This window comes from Mastomys coucha, unplaced genomic scaffold, assembly GCF_008632895.1.
Source record: "Mastomys coucha isolate ucsf_1 unplaced genomic scaffold, UCSF_Mcou_1 pScaffold21, whole genome shotgun sequence".
NCBI classification, from domain to species: Eukaryota; Metazoa; Chordata; class Mammalia; order Rodentia; family Muridae; genus Mastomys; species Mastomys coucha.
In genome coordinates this window covers 142,157,838-142,168,177 of record NW_022196904.1, presented here as the reverse complement: position 1 = coordinate 142,168,177, position 10,340 = coordinate 142,157,838, and positions in this window count along the sequence as shown.

Below are 10,340 nucleotides of genomic sequence, written 5' to 3'. Positions count from 1 at the left end.
CTTCCAAAAACACAGAGCTGCTTGTATCTGGTGTCTGTGGACGCGCCGCCGCGAGCCAAACTTATCAATACTCATTTTTATTGTTATAATATTTTATAAATTTTAAGGAATATGACAAAAAAGATGTTGTAGGTATTGAAGAGGGGGTCTCTGGGAGAAGTTGGGGTACAAAAGGGAAACAAGAATGTGATTTAATTCTATTTACTTAAAATATGTTTCTAAATGTTAACAAATTCAGACAAATTGAAATCATGTAACTTTTCTCATCATAATTCAATAAAAGTTAAAAAAAACTTAAATCAACAATTAAAAAAAAAAAAGTCTATCGTCAAAGGCAACAGAACCTGTTTTTAGATAAACCTGAACCTGATGATAAATCTGCTTGATATGCCAGATTTTTTTTTCATTTGCTTAAAAAGTTAGAAAAGGAAAAGAAATAAACACATGAGGTTTTTGAAAAAAAAATAATGTGATTTAATTCTATTTACTTAAAATATGTTTTTAAATGTTAACAAATTCAGATATATTGAAATCATGTAACTTTTCTCATCATAATGTAATAAAAGTTAAAAAAGAAAAAGAATCATACAATAAAAAAAATAGAAAAAAATTCCAACTCAGTTCTTCACAGAGTTGGAAAGAGCAATTTGGAAATTCATCTAGAATAACAAAAAACCTAGGATAGCGAAAACTATTCTCAACAATAAAAGAATTTCTGGTGGAATCACCATCCCTGACCTTGAGCTGTACTACCAAGCAATTGTGATAAAAACTGCATGGTCTTGGTACAGTAACAGGCAGGTGGACCAGTGGGATAGAATTGAAGACCCAGAAATGAACCCATACACCTATGGCCACTTGATCTTTGACAAAGGAGCTAAAACCATTGAGTGGAAAAAAGACAGTATTTTCAACAAATGGTGCTGGTTCAACTGGCAGTCAACATGTAGAAGAATGCAAATTGGTTTATTCTTATCTCCTTGTACAAATTTCAAGTCCAAGTGGATCAAGGACCTCCACATAAAAGCAGATACACTGAATTTAATAGAAGATAAAGTGGGGAAAATCCTTGGATACAATTCACAGACCATATGAAGAAGAAGGAAAAGTGTGGATGCTTTAGTGGTTCCTAGAAGGGGGAACAAAATACTCACAGGAGGAAATACGGAGACAAAGTGTGGAGCAGAGACTGAAGGAAAGGTCATCCAGAGACTGCCTCCACCAGGGGAATCCATCTCATATGCAGTCACCAAAAACAGACACTATTGTGGATGCCAAGAAGTGCTTGCTGACAGGAGCCTGATATAGCTGTCTCATGAGAGGCTCTGCCAGAGCCTGATAAATACAGAGGTAGATGTTCGCAGCCAACCATTGGACTGAGCATAGGGTCCCCAATGGAGGAGTTAGAGAAAGGACTGAAGGATCTGAAGGTCTTTGTAACTCCATAGGAAGAATGATATCAACCAACCAGACCCCCCCCCCAGAGCACCCAGGGACTAAACCACCAACCAAAGAGTAAACATCGAGGGACCCATGGCTCCAGCCATGTATGTAGCAAAGGATGGCCTTGTTGGACATCAATGGGAGGAGAGGCTCTTGGTCTAGAGAAGGTTAGGTGTAGGGGAATGCCAAGGTAGGAAGGCAGAAGTGCCAAGTGGGTGGGTGGGGACATAACCTCATAGAAGTAGGGGGAAGGGGATAGGATAGGGGGTTCCAGAGGGGAAACCTGGAAAGGGGGTAACATTTGAAATGTAAATAAAGAAGGTATCCAATACAAGAAAAGAAAGAAAGAAATGTATCTTTACTGTATTGCATAATGGCAGAAATATGTGTAAGGTGCGTGCATTTCTTTGCCTTTCCATATAAAGCCATAAGAATTCAATCATAAGAGCCCAACCCTAATGACCTAACAATCCAATCACTTCCTAAGTGTTCTACCTTTATACTCTGTAGACACTTTTGACACCAGGGGCACAAATCATATTCAAACTTAGTAGATAAGTTTTAAAATAACCCTTCACCTTTAGACTTGAAGAACTGGAATGTTAGATAAGAGTCAGACACAGCCCATTCATTTCCTACCAGTCTCTATTAGACTTAGTCCCTCAACTTTCCTTTTCTCACATGCTGTTGTCAAGTACATTCTTATGTCTCATAAAGTTCAATCAACAACTAGGAGTTAATAGAGGCTACACAACTGCAGGTGGCAATAAAGGTAGGAGAAGCAAGGTTAAACTTCACTTGGATAAGAGGAAAATAAAATGGTATAAAAGACACCCTTCTGTCTGTCAGAACTGCTAGGTGTATCATATACAATCTAGTAGTGGTAGGACCCAGGTAAAATGTTAAAGCCTAGGTAAAATAGTAAGGCCTAGGTTAAATGTTAAGGCCTAGGTAACTGTTACCTGGCTAGCCTGCCATTATAAGGAAACTTTGTCACATGTTTGTGCTGTTACTAGGAAACTTTCTAATACTAAATTTGATTATATATTCTGTTATATTCTGTGCCCTTGGAAACCAATCACGATAGAAATCAGTAGATTAGTTACCCACAATAAGCTTGGAACCGAACCAACCACCCAACAGCACTTTCTGTACCTGTGTATAAGCTTTTATGATATAAGCTGTCCCTGGGATGGACCCTAACATAAGAGAGACATAGGGGGAACTGGGAGTAGCCACTAGAAAGTTCCAGATGTCAGGGACCCAAGAGGTTCCCAGGACCCAACAGGGAGACATTAGCCGAAATACCCAACGAAGGGGAAATAGAACCTGTAGAGACCATATTCGGTGGACAGGCACGGTCTCCAGTTGAAGGATGGGGCCACCTACCCACCTCAAAATATTAATCCAGAATTCCTCCTGTCAAACGGTAATGCAGGAAGAAAGAGTGGAGCAGAAACTGAAGGAAAGGCCATCCAGAGACTGCCCCACCTAGAGATCCATTCCATCTGCTAACACCAAACTCAGGCACTATTGTTGACGCCAAGAAGTACTTACTGGTATAGCTGTCCCCTGAGAGGCTCTGCCAGAGCCAGACCAATACAGATGCAGATGTACACAGTCAAACGTTGGACTGAGCATGGGGAACCCAATGGAGAAGTTTGGGCAAGGACTGTAGGGGCTGAAGGAGTTTGCAACTCTGTAGGAAGAACAACCTGACCCACCAAAGCCCCCAGGGACTAAACCACCAACCAAAGAGTACACAGGGAGTACCCGTGGCTCCAGCTGGATATGTAGCAGAGGAATGCCTTATCTGGCATCACCAGGAGGGGGAATCCTTGGTCCTGTGGAGGCTTGATGACCCAGGATAAGGGAACACTAGGGCACTGAAGCAAGAGTGGGTGGGCGGGTGGAAGAGTACCCTCATAGAGGCTAGGGGAAGGAGGAGGGGATGGGGGCTTGTGGAGGGGAAACTGGGAAGGGGGATAACATTTGAAATGTAAATAAATAAAATAACCAATAAAAAATGAAAAAGGAAGAGATACAGGAACCAGGGTATAGGAACTAAAACAAGAGCACAAAGGAACAGTGCTAACTAGCTTGTTTCCTCTGGTTTGTTGGGCTGCTTCTTATACAGCCCAGGCCCACCTGCCTAGGGACCACACTCCCCACAGTGGGCTGGGCCCTCCTACATCAAATAGCAACCAGGAATGCCCACCCCAGAAGTTCCCACACACTAGTCTGATGGAAGCAGTTTCTCAACTGAGACTCCTTCTTCCCCAAGTGACTCTAGTGTTTCTGTTCTGTTGACAAAACCTAACTTGCAATGGTAGAACTGGATTTGTATTCATGTCTTCTTCATCTACAGTGCATGCCATGTGGCTCCTGTACTCTGTTGTTCTTATTATGCTGTTCACAAGGCAAACATGAGAGTGGCAATGAGGATGATGAGGTCGTTCTTGTGTCCCAGCTTCACCCAATATACTTAAGCTAAAATCACAGTTGTCATTTTTAATTCCTCTCTCTCTCTCTCTCTCTCTCTCTCTCTCTCTCTCTCTGCCTGCTAAGAAATTTCATCAACTATACCTTCGAATAATTTTGGAATAATCACTCTGCATCTACCTCCCAGGCCTAGACTATCTGCTTTCCCAACTTCAGTAGCCTCAAATAGTCACCCAGACTTCTTGTCCTTCCCTTCCTAATCTCAGAAGCCTGCAACATTTATTATTTGTCTCACCTAAGATTCAATCTTAGATAAAGCCATTCATATAGGGGACTAGGCAGATGAATCAGTGATTAACAGCACTTGTTGTTCTTGCAGAGGACCTAAGTTCAGTTCCTAGCACCCACATGATGGCTCACAACTATGTGTATCTCCAGTTACAGGGGATCTGATGCCTTCTTCTTACCTCTGTGGGCACCAGACCTACATGTGGTACACATACATATGTTCAGGCAAAACATTCATATACATAAATCGTTTAAACATATAAAGACCATTGATACACATCTAATAAAGTCACTCTTTAGATCATCAGCGTACTGTAGAATTTTCTAATTCATAGCTATAAAAACCAAAGCCCTAAGCAGGGTGGTGATGGCACACGCCTTTAATCCCAGTACTTGGGAGGCAGAGGCAGGCAGATTTCTGAGTTTAAGGCCAACCTGGTCTACAGAGTGAGTTCCAGGACAGCCAGGGCTATACAGAGAAACCCTATCTCAAAAAAACAAACAAACAAACAAGGAAACAAACAAACAAAAAACCAAAGTCCTTCCAGTGATGGCCAGGCACCTGCAGGGTCAGACCTGAGCATTTCCATACGGTCCTGCTGTTTTCCTATGCTGTCTGACTCCATCTTGCTAGCTATTTCTACTTCAGGGAAGCCTTCTCACTCCCAGTCCCTTCTGCTAAGAATGCTCCTCCAAACTTGCCTACATAACCCCCAGCATACATTACTATTATTAGCACACACCCATTGTACAAATCATTGGTTTTATAATGACATTTTATTCAAGGATATCATGTACTCCAAACATATCCATACCCATTATCCTTTCCTGTCCTTTTTCCTTCTAATTACCTTCTTTCCCAAAATAATCCACATTCTACCTTTATGTCATATATATGAATATAGATAAATGTGGATTTTAATGTGAAAGACTATATATTTAATATAAGTTCCAAATGTAATATAATGATGACCTTTACTTTTCCCTATTTTGCCTTATTCCACTTAGCACAACAATCTCCAGTTTCATCCATTTTCCTGCAAGTGACATAATTTCTTTCTTATCTTTGGCTGAATAAAGCTCCATTATCTATATACCACATTTTCTTTATTCACTCAGCTGTTGATATGAACTATCCTAGTTAGCTCAAATTGTCAACCTGACACAGCCTAGACTCATCTGAGAGGAGAGACTGAATTGAGAAATTGCCTAGACCATACTGTCCTGTGGACATACCTGTCTTAGTCAGTGGTCTATTGCTGTGAAGAGACACCATGACCATGGCAGCCCTTATAATGGAAAGCATTTAACTGGGGCTTGCCTACAGTTTCAGAGGGTTAGTCCATTATTAGCGGGAAGCATGGTGGGGAACATAGCATCGTGCAAGCAGACATGATGCTAGAGAACAAGTAGAGCATTTGAAATCCCAAAGTCCACCCCAGGGACACACTTCCTCCAAAAAGGCCACGCCTAATCCAACAAGACCATACCTCCTAATCCTGTCAAGTAGCACCACTCCCTAGTGACCAAGCATTCAAATATATGAACCTGTGAGAGCCATTCCTATTCAAACTACCACATTATTTGTGGGAAAATTGTCTTGATTGTTGTTAATTGATATGAGTGCCCAGCCTATTGCGGGCAGTACCATTCCCTTGGCAGATGGTCTTGGTATTTATAGGAAATCTAGTTGAGCTTAAGGCCACACACAAGCAATCAGGCTTCATTCCTCTATGATTTCTGATGTACCCCCTTAACTAAGAGTGAGTTCCTTGGCCAGAATTAATGTTTCATGGAAGAGCAAGCACGCCTGCCTTCGTGTTTTGATTTGAATTCCTGCTCTGACTTCCCTTGATGATGGACTGTGGCCAGAAGTATCAAGCAAATAAACACTTTCCTTCTCTAAGTTGCTTTTGTCAGAGTATGTTATCACAGCAAGAGAAATGAAACTGGAACTAAAATCTAGGCTGATCTTATAACGTGTTATTGTAGGTAGTACTATACTAAATAAAATAAACATGTTTGTTTTGTTTTAAGAAGGCAGTAGATCCCATAGGTGACAACCTCTTTGGATTTTTAAAATGTGATAAAGGAATCCTCCTTCCACTTCAGTGGCTGGCCGGGATGGGACAGGTTAACGAGAGAGCTAACTATTCTACCCAAAAAACGTGGGAAGAATAGAGAGATTCTGGAGGCAGCTCTGCCAGCATACCAGGGGGCCCCAGGATCATAAGAAAAGGGAGAGGAGAAGAGACGGAAAAACTCTCAAGCACAGGGGAACCAGCATCCTAAGAAGAAAGGGCTTGTTCCAGCTCCATGACAAGAATAGGAAAAACCCTGAGATTGGAGGCATGAGTTCTCAATGCAGAGTGAATCACTCTGCTGTCCTGCCCTGCCAACCCCAGGGCCTCACACACAGCCACCTGGACTAATTTGTTAAGTAAAGCTTTGAGGAAATCCAGACAGGGAGTTCTAGTTTCCTAGGACTGATACAATAAAATATCCCAAACAGAATGGCCTTTGGATGAAATGCCCGTGCAAAACCCAGCTCTCACCTCAAAGGAAATAAGAGTTTATTCTGGAGCCAAATATAAATGACTGTGACCCAGTAAAATGGATTCAGGTTATTCTAAGTAGTGTGTTCAAACAGTTTCATGAAGTTGTTAGAATTACAGAATAAAAGAAAGTCATAAATTGAGGCACTTTGAAGACATGCCAGTAGAAACATCAGGTATGTTGGTAACAGCAAAGTAAGGAAATTTTTGCCTAAGTCTGCGATGCTATCTGATGACATCCTTAGCTTTGGACTTGGAGAAAGCTAATGGTTTGTTAATTTATAGTTGCTATCCAGTCCAAAAGAACTTGCCTTATAGTCACAGTACATTAAGTCAGATGAGGAAGTAGACAACAAGTCATTATTAACCAGATAAAAGATAGCCCACAAGGCTGGGCGGTGGTGGTGCACGCCTTTAATCCCAGCACTTGGGAGGCAGAGGCAGGCAGATTTCTGAGTTCGAGGCCAGCCTGATCAACAGAGTGAGTTCCAGGACAGCCAGAGATACATAGAGAAACCCTGTCTCAGGAAAAAAAAAAAAAAAAAGCCCACAAGAACTTGTCTCTAGGTGTGCAATAATAGCTCTATTCTCCACCACCATCATGGAAGCTCTAATTAGCCAACTGGATATTTTTAAACTTCTGTTTATATAGGTTTGCTGTCCCACTGAAGTCTGAGTTCAAGGGATTTGCATACTTGGGGCTTTCTGAAAGCTGGAAAGAGGACCTGCTGTGTGCCTCTCTCTTACTTTCTCCTGTTTGTGGCAATACCTGGTGTTTCCTGGCTGATAGAAGCCTTATCCACTCCCTGCCTCTACATTCCTGTGCCAAGTGTTCACTCTCTGTTTGCAGAGAAATAAAGGCCAAAAATAAAAAATCATCAAGGTCTACACAGGCAGGTAAAATGAGCACATGGCCACTCTGAGTTTGAGGGGAAGGTTTTACTATAGATGTGAGGTAAAGCACAGACAGAGGCATCTGGAAGAGTCCAAGCAGGAAGAGAGAGTAGAACACTGAATATGGCCAGCAGACTGAACCAGGCCATGAGAGGAGATGGGGAGAGAGCAGGAGAGGAGAAAAGAGAGGACCAAGAGAGCACAGGGCTGAAACCTGAAAGGTTTCAGGGTTTTATAGGAATCAGAAGCTGGGGGGAGGGCAACAAAGCCCTTAGGCTGGAGAGGTTTAGGGGAGGGAGTTGGGCCAGAAGAGCTGAGGAGCCAGGACTCTGAAACAGAGACTTTACAGGCACTGCTGAGAGAACCTAAGGCCAGCATGAGCTTTCAGATGCTAGCAGTACCACAGTTAGCCATTTGTCAGCAGTTCCTTTTGGACCTTTCAGTAGCTTCAACTCAGATGGGGTCCAAACACTGAGACGGGCTAAGTGGTCACAGACCCCCACCCCAACTGAAAATCTATCTGCAACTGATAACCACTGGCAAAGAAAAAAATAAGTATTCTCCAGTGGGTTTATCAGCCACTCTGTAGGGCAGGTCCGATGCCAGGGAATGGTTGGCCAACACAAAAGATGTCCATTGTAATTTTGTAACCTTTTTGTCTCATTTGGCTTTGTTGGGGCATTGATTGTTTTGTTGGTCTTTTGCTTGTATATTTTTGTTTCCATTTTGTAGGGGGTGTTTGTTTTCATTTGTTTGGCTTTTTTTTTTTAAGAGAAAGAGAAAAAGAACATAAAGTTGGACTGGTAGAAAGGCAGGGAGGATCTGGGAGGAATTGCAGGACAAAAAAACATGATCAAAACATATTGGGGAGTCTTAGGAATTGTTCAGTAAAATAAGGGGGATCTTATTTTGACCTAAAGGTCAAAAATCAAAATCAAAGTCCTCTGCTCTAATAATCAGACCCTAACTGCCCAGGTTTGGGACGTTTTATACAAATAATTACAACCTAACTTCTAAAGGCCCCTGGTGCCTCCTCCCAAATGGCTGGTCTTGGGAAAAATGAATGGTGTTGTAAAATTTACCACATCACAATCTAGCACACTGCAACCTATGGTCTCTTCCAATGTAAAGCCACACTAATCCAAGGCAAAGCAAGATAACTTCTCTAAACTGCAATAAAAAGGGGGCCATTCCCATTCAGGGTACAATTTATTCTCTCTCTCCTCTTTCCCTCTCCACCCTCCCCCTCCCCACTCCTCTCTCTTTCCCTCCTTCTCCTCCTTCCCTACCTTTCCCTCCATGTTTCTGACCACAGTGTATATTCTTTATTATAACATTTAGATCAGTTCTGGTCTGGTGAATGCTCCTATACATGCACACACACCATGCATTGGACTCATGGCTCCTGGCACAACATAGATCCATTTTTTATAAGGATAGCCTTCATGCCGGTTTAGACCCCATCCTGACCATTTCATTTTAACTCAATTCCTTTTGAAAAGGTCCTCATGTCCAAGTGCAAGCACACTCTGACATTCTGCGTGTGACACTTTCTCAAAGGCAGACTTTGGAATGCTCTCACAGAATCCTATTCTAGACAAGGCCATAAATTCTCTGAGGTGCAGATAAATTCAAGGTGGGAGCTTGACATTAGATTCATTGGCTCTCAGTGAAACTTCAAGGAGGACTTTGGAGCTTGAAAGAGAAACCTAATATTTCTTCCCTTGTGAGAAATTTCTAAGGCAGCTGCAGAAACGGCCAGGGCCTAAAGAAGGAGGCTTGCTGGGGCTCAAGGTAAGATTTCTGGGAATTCCTTCACAGGGTCTTGACAGAACTTGGATCCTATCAAGAGGGCTCCATGACCTGGACAAGCTCTGGAAAGGTCTTTTGGGATCTGTAGGAATCAGGAGTGCCCTATAGACAGTACATGGATGTATGGTGGGGGCTCACAACAGCCCAACCTTGGAGCCTATTGCTCAGCCACCTGCCAGGCTGCTGAAGAGTCAGAGCAGGTTCCTGGAGCTATTTCTCCATCTGCCTGAGCAGAGTAGTCCTAGGACAGAAGGCTGGACACCCATGGCAGAGGCAGAGAAATGAGGAGGAGAGTGTCTTTCTGGATGACCACTCCCTGAATCCATCTGGTAAATGCATTGCGTTCAGGTTTGTTTAGGACCTCAGCCAAGAATCGGTGGGAAAGAAAAACCTCCTTTGTTCCTACCAGGTCCTCTGGAGCCCAGCCCAGGGCTCAGCTGCCTGTGTCAATCATCATGTCTGTAATGATACTGCTCTTGAATAACAAGGAACCTTCTATGAAAAAAAGAGGGAAGACAGAGCTAACCCATTTTCCTACGGCATGGAAAAGAAAATAGCATTCAGCATAGTATTTATTCTAAAAGTGAGAGGCAGACAGATCTTCCATCCAAACCAACAGGATCTCAGTTCCAGGCTATAGTCCCATTAGTAGAAGGTCTGCCTAGAAAGTACAGAGCTGTAGGTTTGACACACATACCCTCAGCTCCACATGATCTAGGCATGGTAGTGCATGACCGTAATCCCAACACTTGGGAAGTGGAGGCAAGAGAATCCTTAGCTATGTAGTAAGTTCAAAGATAGCCTGGACTATGTGAGACTCTGTCTCAAGAAACAAACCTTAGCTTCAGCATTTCCTTACAACTATGCTCAGGTTAGCTAACCTCTCTGACCCTCAATAGTAATAGT